At 39.1% G+C, this 12,902-nt stretch overlaps 1 protein-coding gene across 5 annotated transcripts in view; it reads left to right on the top strand.

Annotated features, from left to right (window-relative positions):
- The window catches only part of Pcdh15 (protocadherin related 15), a 595,973-nt gene that overhangs the window by 11,672 nt on the left and 571,399 nt on the right, over positions 1-12,902 (top strand). The window contains exon 1 of one of the 5 annotated variants that reach the window (XM_075979992.1): positions 488-567. The exons of the other annotated variants lie outside the window; for them this stretch is intronic. The gene's annotated coding sequence lies outside the window, so the exon portion shown is untranslated. Of the gene's footprint in view, positions 1-487; positions 568-12,902 lie in introns of those variants that run through there. 5 annotated transcript variants of the gene reach the window in all.

Here is a 12,902-nt window from a genome sequence, read left to right as displayed (position 1 = left end):
CATACAACTGGATTTAAAGCTTATACATCTTGTCAACATGTAGGATTTCTTTGCTTAGCTTTCTTTGGCTGCCTGAATCTGTTTTGAAAATCACGTTGGTTAATAGCATGTTGATGCTGTTGGAGTCCATACCTCTGAGGAAGACCCGAGAGTGAAGTCTGTGGTGCGCCTTATCCCAGGGATAGGACGAAAGCAAACTGTATAGTCTTCACTCCATCTGGGGCAAGGTAGACAAAAGGAAGGATTGTGTCCAAATATACCTCCATGAAGCAACAGGTTTATTAATGTGACTCAGAGCAGAGTAAGAGACTCTACTACATACAGTTATACCACCAAGAAATCCTCTGGACAATGTATATGTTGCTAACAGAATCTCATGAATAATCCATGAGCTCCCATGATGCACATGAGGCTCACGAACCAGTCCCCTCTCTGTGAGAATGTGACTGGATCTCGAAGAGATGCCTGAGGGAAGAAGTCACAACTGATCTGGTTAAAACATCAGTGGTCATGTTCAACCCAAAGGAAACGTCTACATGACAGAAACTGAGAGTTTCCTAATTTCAGGTTTGACTTGTCAATGTTTATGACCTTAAAGTATATCCTTGGGTTTTGTATTAGGGAGTTTTGCTACTAATTTCCCTTTCAGAATTATGACCAGCTTATTGCAAAGGTTCTAATATACTACTTTTATTTTAATCTGATTACTTTCTATAAGTCTCCCTGGTTCTTTTAGTGACCTGCTGACCTTTCAAAAGTATAGTGTTCAATAACTCTGTATCTGGATAGTTGATGCAGTTTCTGTTGCTACTGCCTTCTACTTTGGTCAGTTAGTGTGTAAAAATAACTTTTGCCCTGTGTTTTCTACTTGTTAGATTTGTTAGAACATGCTTTATGCCCTAGTATTTGGTGTACTTTGGAGAAAATTCTACGTCCAATGGGAGGCATATGTTTTGTAGAGATACTGGATATCATATTCTGTAGGAATCTCTTACATCTTTTGATCTATGAGACAAGTTAACTTCAGTTTTTTTGTTTGGTTTTAATTTAACTTATGAATTCAGTAATGAGAGTGTAATATTGAAGCTACCCACAACTGTTGTGTCTAGATTCAGCTATGCCTTAATGTTCAATAGCGCTGGTTTTATAATATTGTATCAGATATATTTGCAATTATTATATATTCTTTTTTTTTGGTTTTTCAAGACAGGGTTTCACTGTGGCTTTGGAGCCTGCCCTGGAACTAGCTCTTGTAGACCAGGCTGGTCTCGAACCCACAGAGATCCGCCTGCCTCTGCCTCCCGAGTGCTGGGATTAAAGGCGTGTGCCACCATCGCCCAGCTACAATTATTATATATTCTTGATAGAATATTCCTTTTATTAATGTGTCATGGCCTTCTTTATCCTCTTTAAATTATGTGGCCAAGTTACACTGTGTTGAATATCAGCATAGTTATGTGGATAGCTTTTGAGTTGTATTGACTTGGCAGGCAATTTTCTTTTCAGCCTGGGTATGGATTTCTATTGTAAGATGAAGTCTTTTATGTTAACTCCTTCAAGAATGTCTGCCTCTCTGTTGTTTGGCCTCTGTCCTCATCTCTATCTCCATCTATCTGTTACATACGTTCTCTCTCACTCTTGCTCCTGTTCTCATTGTTTCTTTCTCACTTGTGGATCTTGAGCCTTAGGCTTCTCTCACCAGGGACGTGTTCTTCATAACCGGCCCTTTTCAGCTGACTATGGGCTACTAATTTTAGAAGTCAATCTTCCAGTTAGAAAGGCAAAATTTAGTAGCAAAGAGATGCCACTGCATGATGGTTATTACTTCAAATGTAATAACATTAGGTATGCTTCAACAACCTTCTTCAATATTAGAACTGCATTTTCTGATATAATTCTAGCTCTGAGTATAAATATGGAGATATAAGAAGATTTACACAGACTCACTGAGAAACATTGATGTCTGTAATAATTCTGAGCATGTGTGAATCCCTAAGGTAAGGTGTATCTATTTTGTAGTAGTTCTTAAGAAGGACATTTTTAACAATACTTATGATAATACCTAAAATGTATACAGATTACTTCTAGATCTTGCAGAGATTCAAATTGAATAAATTGAATGTGTTTCAACCCATAAAATAAAAAATACCTTTGAGTGAGAAAATATAATCAATATAACATCAAATTCACTGAAGCCCAGATCAGATTTTGCAGGAGAAAGTTTTCAAAGAAAAAAAAAAACTGTACTTGATACTTAGACTCTATTAATGATTCCTTGAAAATAAAAACAAACCTGAAGAATATACCTGTATGTGTGAATGGATCTAATGAAATCAGTTGTAATCATTTGTGATTTTGAGTTATCAGCATTTTGTTGATCATGCAAGCATTGAATCAATACAATGAAGAAAAAATTGTAAAAACATCTTGCCACAAGATAGCTTTTGTTTATGTGGAATGGTATCTTAAGGAATGTCTACAGGTACTCCAAATAATAATTTCAGTTATAGTTACTGTTTTCTTTATGAATTTTACTATCATAGAGTTCTGTATGCCTGTGTACATTGATACTATATAGCTGTATTTAGTAATTGGCATATTAGGTTATTTTCAACTAATTTTAGATGTTCAAATGATTCCATATTCAATGCTATACTAAGGAATATGGAAAGTGAAAAGAGAATCTGGTATGTTTTAAAAAAACAAAATGAATAAACAAAAACACATTGTTAGGACCAGCTAGATAGCTTTGTAGGTCAAGTGCTGGCTGTCGAGACAAGACAGTCTGAGTGTGATCCTCATCACCCATCTGAAATGTCAGCTTTGATTTTCATGCCTATACTGCCAGGCTGGAGTAGGAGACACAATGAGATCCTAGGAGTTTCAGTGAGAGACTGTCTCTAAAACTAATGTAGAAAGAGATGGTAGAAGACACCAAGTGTTGACTTTAGTTTCCTTCATGTGAATGCCTGAGTATCTACACTGCCCCCCTCCACAAGTCTAATATATCCCTCATCTGTTTATTGCGATAATAAAATAGGTAACAAACAACTTCAAACCTTCCAGCAGAGTTGACCCATTTGCAACTTGTCTCAGTTTCTTCGGAGTGCTGTCTTTCTCTTGACTGATTCATCCTGTAGTTGACTAAGAATCTGAGCGTGTTTGGATAGTTCCCTTACATAGACTATGAATGTAAAACTTTGATGTTAAATTAAAACGCGTGAGGGTTTGTGCCCAGTCTTATTGTACCTTGTCATGCTGTGTTCAGTTGATAGCCCTAGGAAGCCTGCTTATTTCTGAACAAAAGCAAGAAGCAGTGTATCTGGGGGAGACGGAAAGTGACTGGGAGGAACTGGGAGGAGTGGGGGGAGTGCGGCTGCATATATTGTATGAGACAAGAATAAATAAAGGAGAAAAGAAAAGAGGAAAAGCACGAAGTAGACGCCCCCAGACATGAGGCTGCCTTTGATGCCAATAGTGCGACTGAACAGAGGCTGGGTGGGGAATCAGGGCAAAGACAACAAGATCCAGTGACAGACAGGTTCAGGGGAGTGATGGACTTTGACTCTTTGCTTTATATTAAAATCAGAAATACGCCTCCAGTTCCCTCAAAAGTACACTCCTTAATAGAAAAATTGGACAATAGAGCAATTTTCATATCAGCCAGGGCTGCATAGGAAGACCTTGCATCAGAAAAGCAGATAAACTGTTACATCAAGCCATAGTTTGCTCTGTCATTCGTAATAAGTGAGCATTGAAGACACTTGGAGAAGTTCCTTCCAAAGGGATCTGCCAACTAAGAGAGCACAAACCATTATGACAGTTAATGATTCTCTATAAACAATCAAAAGGGTATGTTTTGCTGAGTTACTACTTGTTCATGTCAATACATTCCATATATATCTATTGACAATATTCCTACTTGAATGATAGCAGCAAAATAGTATTAATAAAGCTTGGCATCGTTAGCCTGAATTAAAGATACCAAACCTGAAAGCTGCAGAATACCAGAAAGTGAAACATACCAATATTAAATTAGGCAATCAGATATAACCCAGGTGTATTGGGCCGCAAAACACCTAAACTTGACTGATCATACCATTTAATCACACATTCCTACTGTATCCTTATGTTTACCTTACATGGACGATGTTACCACCGCTTTTTATCACAGATGACTTCATAGTATATTTGAACCATTTAGAAATGTATTGCCCTTCTCTGTGACAAATATAAATTAATTTGAGTAGCTTAGCATGCTTTCAGTAACGATTCTTCTGCCTGGATATAAACACCTAGCAACAAAGGTTGACCCAAATGAAGAAAGGAATCTTGTGTTGAAGTATGTCTTCGTGTGTATAATATTCTTTTGCACAGCAATAACACTTGTGTGGGGGGGGGAGAGGCTGTATGTACAGAAGCCGACAGTGAGGTAATTCATTAGTGAGTATCCATAACTATGAAGATTTATAAAATTGATAGCTGAGAGCTAAAATATAGAAAAACAAACTTTTTTTTGAAAGAAATTGAACTGTTTTGTTTCAAAATCTGTTTATCCTAGGATCAGTCATTTACATTACATTTTTCAATCTATTTATTATTTATTTATTTCACATCCCAGTCACAGTTTCTTCCTCCTCCCTCTCCTCCCAGTCACTCCCCCCACTCCCCATCAACCCTCTGTTCCCAACCCCCATCTCCTCCCAGTCACTCCCCCATTCCCCATCAACCCTCTGCTCCCAACCCCCATCTCCTCCCAGTCACTCCCCCATTCCCCATCAACCCCCTGTTCCCATCCCCCATCTCCTCCCAGTCACTCCCCCATTCCCCATCAACCCCCTGTTCCCATCCCCCATCTCCTCCCAGTCACTCCCCCATTCCCCATCAACCCCCTGTTCCCATCCCCCATCTCCTCCCAGTCACTCCCCCCATTCCCCATCAACCCTCTGTTCCCAACCCCCATCTCCTCCCAGTCACTCCCCCATTCCCCATCAACCCTCTGTTCCCAACCCCCATCTCCTCCCAGTCACTCCCCCATTCTCCATCAACCCTCTGTTCCCATCCCCCATCTCCTCCCAGTCACTCCCCCCACTCCCCATCAACCCTCTGTTCCCAACCCCCATCTCCTCCCAGTCACTCCCCCATTCCCCATCAACCCTCTGCTCCCAACCCCCATCTCCTCCCAGTCACTCCCCCATTCCCCATCAACCCTCTGCTCCCAACCCCCATCTCCTCCCAGTCACTCCCCCATTCCCCATCAACCCTCTGTTCCCAACCCCCATTCACTCCCCCTGTCTCTGTCCAGGAAAGGGCAAGACTCCCATAAGTATCAACAAAACATGGCATATCAAGTGGGAACAAGACTAAGTACTTCCCCATGCACCGACGGAGGGAAATGGGTGCAGAAACCCGCTGTCATAGTGCATTTATAGAAAGAATGTGTTACTATAAATTCTCCACAAGTATTACTTGACTGATTCGCATTTCATTAGATGTAAACTATATTGGCAACTTTGTAATAATGGAATTTCTGTAATTAAAAGAAAATTAGCTTCTATTAAATAAAAATGCGTTTTGATTATAAATGTACCATTATCTGACAAGAGTGATAATGACATGTTGAAACTATGGTAGATTTCTTCTGTAGTTACCATTGTTTGCATGGGCATAATCTTGAATTAGAATGGCTGACACCGTACTCGGGTTAGATCCTACGTGTAGCACACTATAAATCATTTTTTGGTGGATTACTTAGTAGGCTTAGAGTGGTAAGAAGGGGTCCAAGGTGGCTTATTTTGTCATGGATATGTAGAATCAGGTGTCTCTTCCTTATATTTTGCGAGACGTTAAGATAAGGCTCTTTTCTTAAGAGCTTTCAATATTCGGGTTTTATCTAGCTCTGGATTGAGCTGTCGATAAGAAATCTGTATCTTAGCTCGTAGTGTTTCTGTGATTATACATTTACCTCCAAATGCCTTGTTTTCCTTTATGAAAGGATAATTCATATTCTGAATTTTCTTTCTTTTTGGTGTTGCCTACTCAGCTTATAGGTCTGAAGAGGATGCTTATTTCTTCTCACCTCCATCCCGTGCCTTGTGCTCCTTTCCAAAGGTAGATATTGGATGATATTGTTCAAATGCTTCCAAGAATGCCTCGATATGAAACTTCTCCTGTCTTGCATGCACCCTGATTTTACATAGTTTATTCGCCAAGAGCATCATGATTAATATACTTAAAAGCTCCACTCCCAAGGAATATATTTCTGCTCTCACATCTCTATTTAGGCCAAACTGTTCTCTGGTTTCCAAACATTTCAGAATTTGTTATGACACTTGACCTACAACTAGATTAAGCTGAGATCTCAACATTTTTCAGATATCTCTGTTTCTTTTCTTTTACATCCCATATTTATGATTTCCCAGTGTATATAAGCTATAGAAACTGACCCAGGTTCTCTTTCTTGATTTTCTCTCTATAGAAAGGCTGTTCTTACAGGCCTTTCCCAAAGGTGGCAAGACTTCACTAGAACAAAATCGCTGAAAAGGAATTTACTTATCTTTCATGGATAGGAGTAACCTTTATTTAAGAATGCACATCATTTGGAAGAAACATTTTAATTTTACTATTGAATTCAAACAAAATATTAAAAAGCACTAAGCAGTTTACAGGAGCTTATGAGAGGGAGGGAAACATTTCTCTTGTATTTGGTATGCTGCTTTGCAGTTTTCAGTTGTACTGGCAGAAAAACTACTGTCCAGTTGGACAATCAATGGGTAAGTGTTAGCCCCAGGATCAGGGGGGAGGTTTGCAAATGAGGCTCATGGGTGCTACAGAAAAGCCACAGGGGTCTGAGTAACAAGAACAAAGACAATGGAGGCAGAGCCCCTCCCGCTAAAAACACTGCATCCACTAATCTTTCCTCGCTCTTGATCATTATACACAATTCAAAGTATTCCTAATGAGAGCAGAGTTTATTTATTGCCTGACTGTACTCTGCAATATCTAGCTTTTAGCTAAGAAAAGTCAGACTTCTGGATTCATAGTCCAGCCAGATGATCACGCAGAGGGTGAGAATCAGCGTGCATTTATCAACGTAATGGGAAATAAATGTCAGCGATGTTGACGCAAAACAAAGCAAACAGAAACCCATTACCTACACCTAAGTGCATTTATGACAGTTTGCTTGCCCCATTGCTGCCAATCATCAGATGGAAGAGCATAATCAAGCATGTGGATGAATCCTCAACCCTCAAGGCTAAACTTCTAACCTTGCAGTGGTGAAATCTGGTGAAACATGATAGTTATCTTTCCTAGTCTCTATCTGTAGACAGAGTAGCATGGATCCATTTTTGTTGTTGTTTTGTTTTATGTAGCTCTTCTACTTAAGGTTATGTTAGGGTTCTCATCTGTCTTGTTTGTGAGTTCCTGTGTGTGTGTGTGTGTGTGTGTGTGTGTGTGTGTGTGTGAGAGAGAGAGAGAGAGAGAGAGAGAGAGAGAGAGAGAGAGAGAGAGAGAACAAACACAGGAGCACATGTGTGTATACATGGAGGTCAGAGGTCCATCTTAGATATCTAAGTATCTCACTACCCTGGAACTCTCCAGGTATAACGGAAAGGCTGCTCAATAAACTGAAGGAATGCACATGCCATTTCAAGAGAGATGCCATACCTGACCTTTGACCATTGCATCTGGGAATTTAATTCATATCAGTAAGCCTGCAAAGCAAAGCAAACATCTTACTGACCCAACTGTATCCCCAGTCCATAGAAAATTCTTTTATTTCTGGAACTAAAACTAGTATACATGAATGTATGAGAAATCCATCAAAATAGCAATGAAACCTATGGCAGGGTAGACTCAAGTCTCCCTGTGGGTCATGTCAATCACATCATCAAAGTGTCTTCTTCATACTGATTTGTGTCTAGGTATATATATTTAATATAAGTAAAATTTAGCATATTGATACTCATTATAAGCAGAAATGATTCAAGCCATATACTTGATCTAAAATTATGGAGAGGATCTAAAATTATGGAGAGGATTTACATTTATTTTAATCATTAATATGAAATTCAGCCTGACTAAAGAAGCAGAAACAAACAAAAACATAAAAAATTAACTTTTTATTTGTATGAAATAGATAGCGAGTGCTAGCATGTATGTGTATTGGTACAGTATGGAGGTCAGAGAACACTTTGTAGGTTCCAGGATTGGTCAAGTGCTAAGCCTTGGTAGCAGCTGCCCTTTCCCATAGAGTCTGAAAGCTCAGGAAGAGAACTTCCTTGGAATTATATGATTAACATGATTGTAACATAGAAATTATTCTAATTTCAAGGGAATTTGGCAGTGGTTCACAATGATTTACCTACTAAATTTCATTCTAAAATTAGAGAGAAAATACGAACCAGTAACTAATGTAGAAGTAATATGATACCTGATTTTATAAACTTTATAAGTGCAGTCAAGAATACCTTTTCAGACTTCCTTGTCCAGTGGTTGATGCTGGCATACAGCTAGAGGACAAGGTTTATTACCATTCATTCAGAAAAGTTTATACGTCTACAAACTATCCAAGGGCTTTGCAAACAATATTGAACAAGATCACCATAATATCAAATTTCATGAATAATGTAACAGAGACTCATAGCTGAGCTTTGCCTGCCAATGGTAGCCATTTGATATTGGTAAATATAAGGAATTCCATCGGGTAGCATAATCATAGATTTCTAAGATAGATGCATTATTGTCACACTATAACCATGACATTTGCCTTAGTATTCTCTTTAGCTGCAAGAAGATTTCTGCAAGTCCATCAAGTGTATCCCCATTTTGCATGAGCAATGTTGACATTTCTGGTGTCTTCTCTATTGCACAGTGGGTTTAGTGTCTTCTGAAGCAGGCTGTATTCAGGATGCACAACTGATTTCATATTTCCAGCAGTATCAACTGTTGAGAAAACAGAATATCCTCTGCTACTGTCTAACACACTTGGAAGTCTCTCTAGGGCACCTTAATTTCCACTTTGCTACTTGTGAAAAGTATTCGTCTTTCACAAAATTAAATGTTTTTATTTTTCTTATTCTTTTCTTTTCAATTGCTTGTAGTGGAAAGAGTGATATTCTTTTAAAATAAGAATTCCAAAGTTCATTTCATACATGGAAATGAACACTAATGATAAAATGGCAACTACTAGAGAAATGAATGTCAATGGTTAAACTAAAGCAACTTGATATCTGAATGTCTCTGTCTTCTCCTCTTTGTCTTCTTCTATTGGAGCTTGTAAAATCTTACTTCATTTTGTCAAGAGCTTCTGTGGCCTTGAAATCCTTTTCTCATTTGTTGGAGAAAGCCTCTTACAGACAGTCTTGGCTCATGATTCAGGCCCTCATCTCATTTGAGAATCTCTCTCTCTCTCTCTCTCTCTCTCTCTCTCTCTCTCTCTCTCTCTCTCTCTCTCTCTCTCTCTCTTTCTCTCACACACACACACTGCCACCATCCTTCTTCTCTTTTTACCCTCTGTTTTTCACAAGATACCACTTTTATTGCTTGTCTGCTAGGCCAGAACTGGAAGGATCAATGATCTGTCTAAGACAATAAAATTTTCTCCAGAGGATATGGGTCATATCACCAAGAATAAGCCTCATGCTACAGGGGCATGCTTGTGACTAGAATGTTAACTCCATGTTGTAGTTGACCAAACAGCAGAGGAAGGCCAAGTAGAAGTCCAAAAAGCCCAGGAGGATGCAGAAGTAGTTACATTTGTGGAAGATATAAAAGTTGCATCCCTACCCTTGTTACATCATCAGGCAGCCAACACCTCTATGACCTGTGTGAGTCGCTGGGTGTCTTAAGAGCCAAACGAGCACCTGCTTCAAAGACAGCTGACTGCTGTTTGTTGACTCTGCACATCTCGTCCTCCAGTTCAGAGATGTGCCATGAAATAGATGTTCATCAGAAGGCTCCTCTAAATATCATAGTGAACACCACAAATGGCAAGACTAGGGTTGTAGTGGTGCTTTCAAATCCTCTCAGGAGGCTACAGAACTCAGGGAACAGAAAGTCAATCATTCTTTAGAATCCACATGCCCTGGTGGTGAGTCATCTATGTTCTCTGAGGTTCTGGTTCCTGGAGCTAAGGCAGAGAGCTCTGGGACTTAGGGTTTTGAAGCCAGAACAAAAGGGTGAGGAAAAGGCTTTTGGTAGCTGTCTGTGGCCTCTGAACAGCAATCCACATCAAGATACCACCCATGCTTCATATTCTCTGGTTGGCATTCTGCAGCTAGCTTTGTTTTTCTGATGGCTAGCATCAAGGTTCCTTTTTCATTCTCCAAAGTAATCAGCAATGGTGACTGTTGGCATCTCTCCAGAGCCTGCCCACTCTAAGTGGTACCTTCGGCTGATGAGGTCACATCTACACCAGTAGACAATCATGAATGGCAGATCTGGTATTGGGATGAGGTAAAGGGTAGTGTGTAAAAATCTGCAATCTCTGAATGAAGACGGGGGCACTTCTCAGGTACCCATTCACCAATCACTGCATGGGAGAGCCATCTTAATGCCTGTTTCCAAGGCAACCAACAGTCCTCTGTCCTAGCATCCACTAAAGCAAATTCAACAAATTAATAAAAAATGATATTCTGCAAAGTTTGAGTAAAATGTTTGGAAATATATTTAAATACAAGATATAATTTTCAAAAACTGAGTTTTCATTGAAAGGCAATCTGCACACTCTCTAATTTTTTGTGAAGACTTCATGTCTCACACTGTCTTCAGTGACAAACTACTGCTCTGCACCATGAATCCCATGACTAACCCCCTTCCATGAGTGGCATAGAAAATCTAATATAGTCTGTCATCCAATACAAACAAACACTATTTTAAGGGGAAAATGCAGCTTAAATGCATATTTGGATATCCATACATAGTTTTTAGTCTAAGAAGAGAGAAGTGTTAACCTTTGTTAGGAAGTTTCTCTTAATCCTTATAACAGCTTTGTTCACACAGACATCATGTTAATTTCACACATTGCTACACATGCTATCAGTACAAAAACACTGCCCTAAGAGAGCCCTAAGATTTGACTAAATCAAGAGCAACCCAAGTCTTGAAGGCACAGGTATGAGTTGCTATTATAATTATTTGTGTGTGTGATTTGTTTTTTATTTATTTATTTATTTTTGTTTTTTGAGACAGGGTTTCTCTTTGGTTTTGGAGCCTGTCCTGGAACTAGCTCTTGTAGTCCAGGCTGGTCTCGAACTCACAGAGATCCACCTGCCTCTGCCTCCCAAGTACTGGGATTAAAGGCGTGTGCCACCACCGCCCGGCGTGTGATTTGTTTTAATACCATGGTTGCAGTTGTGTCTAGCAATAGAGAATATGAAGCTAGACCCCAGAGAAGTTAGGCTCAGAACTTGTTAGCAGGATCTACTTTTTTGAGGCATCACTTAAAAATGCTGCTCTTCCCTTAAAATGTCAATTGGTTGAATACTACACAGTGTGCAGATACGATAGGATGGAAATGATATTAAATCCTCAATTTGTGATATGGTTAGGATAAATATGTAATAACAATAAATCAAGAATTAGTCTTCAGCCTTGGGTATTTAATATAAAATTCTTTAAGGCATTTCTCCACTTTACATGTACTATGGTAAATGTACCCCATGTCTCTCTGTCCATCCCTCTCTTTGTTCCACCTTCTTCTGTGTAGAAAGAGTAATATCTGTATATTTCCTACATTTCTTCTTCTCAACTATTGTCAGTTATACAATAAGTTACTAGAATGCAGAACAAGAGCTTCAGCTGATTCTGACCAAGTAAATCTCAATGAAAAAAAAAAACACCCTCTTCCTTCTTTATTAAACAGATTAAGTTCAAAGCAGGAAGATGTTTAATAAGAAATAACATGAGTATGGAAAATGAAAAAAAAAACAAGCAAATGTCAGATACTGGGAGTGGTAAGCCCCTAATAACGACTTGCTCAGGCCTCAGGAGCTTCGCTTCCAGTATTTATCCACTCATTAAACAGTATGCTAAGTTTTGACATTTAGATTTTGCCTACTCTTGGAATTTAAATGAAAATAATGGTCTTTGGGGCTTAGTAGGTAATACTATCTGGATAACTAACCAATGATGGCTTTAAATGTGTAGGATTTGATAAACATCAGTTTTATTTTATGTTAATTTATATGTGTATAAAATATAACTCTGTGGGTTTATTCTTGGAAAAGTGGGTATCTTAAAGTGTATGATATTTTCCCATTGATTCTGGTCTCAATAGATGCATATGATCCTATTCATTCAGGTTCTAATGACTAATGATTGCTATACTACCTTTACTGGAAAATTATAGATATGTATAAGATGACAAAAGTGCTAATCCACCTTCAGTTGACTTCTATGAAGTGTTAGACAGCACGAGTTAAACAGCCAATTATCAGAATTAAGAACTCGTCCCTTTAAGTATATATGAAGCTGACATCATAAGAAGTCCTCTGTGGATTGTATAACCTGCTGGGATTTGTATTTAGATTCTGGGATCACTGACTTTTGATGTGGGAGTGTCATATATCAATCTGTTGATTTCATTGTTTAAGCAATAAAGAAACTGCTAGGCCCATTTGATAGGCCCACCCTTAGGTGGGTGGAGTAAACAGAAGGGAAGGCTGGGAGGAAGAGGAAGTGAGGTCAGACTCCGCAGCTCTGCTCTCTGGAGCAGACGCAGGAGAGACGCCATGCTACCTGCTCCAGGGAAGACGCACACCATGCCCCAGCTCCGACCCAGGATGGACTTAGGCTAGAATCTTCCCGGTAAGCGCACCTAGGGGCGCTACATAGATTATTAGAAATGGGCCAGAGCAGTGTTTAAATGAATACAGTGTCCGTGTAATTATTTGGGGCAT

The sequence above is a fragment of the Microtus pennsylvanicus genome, chromosome 7, assembly GCF_037038515.1.
Source record: "Microtus pennsylvanicus isolate mMicPen1 chromosome 7, mMicPen1.hap1, whole genome shotgun sequence".
Taxonomy (NCBI): domain Eukaryota; kingdom Metazoa; phylum Chordata; class Mammalia; order Rodentia; family Cricetidae; genus Microtus; species Microtus pennsylvanicus.
This window is presented reverse-complemented; position numbering and strand designations above follow the sequence as displayed.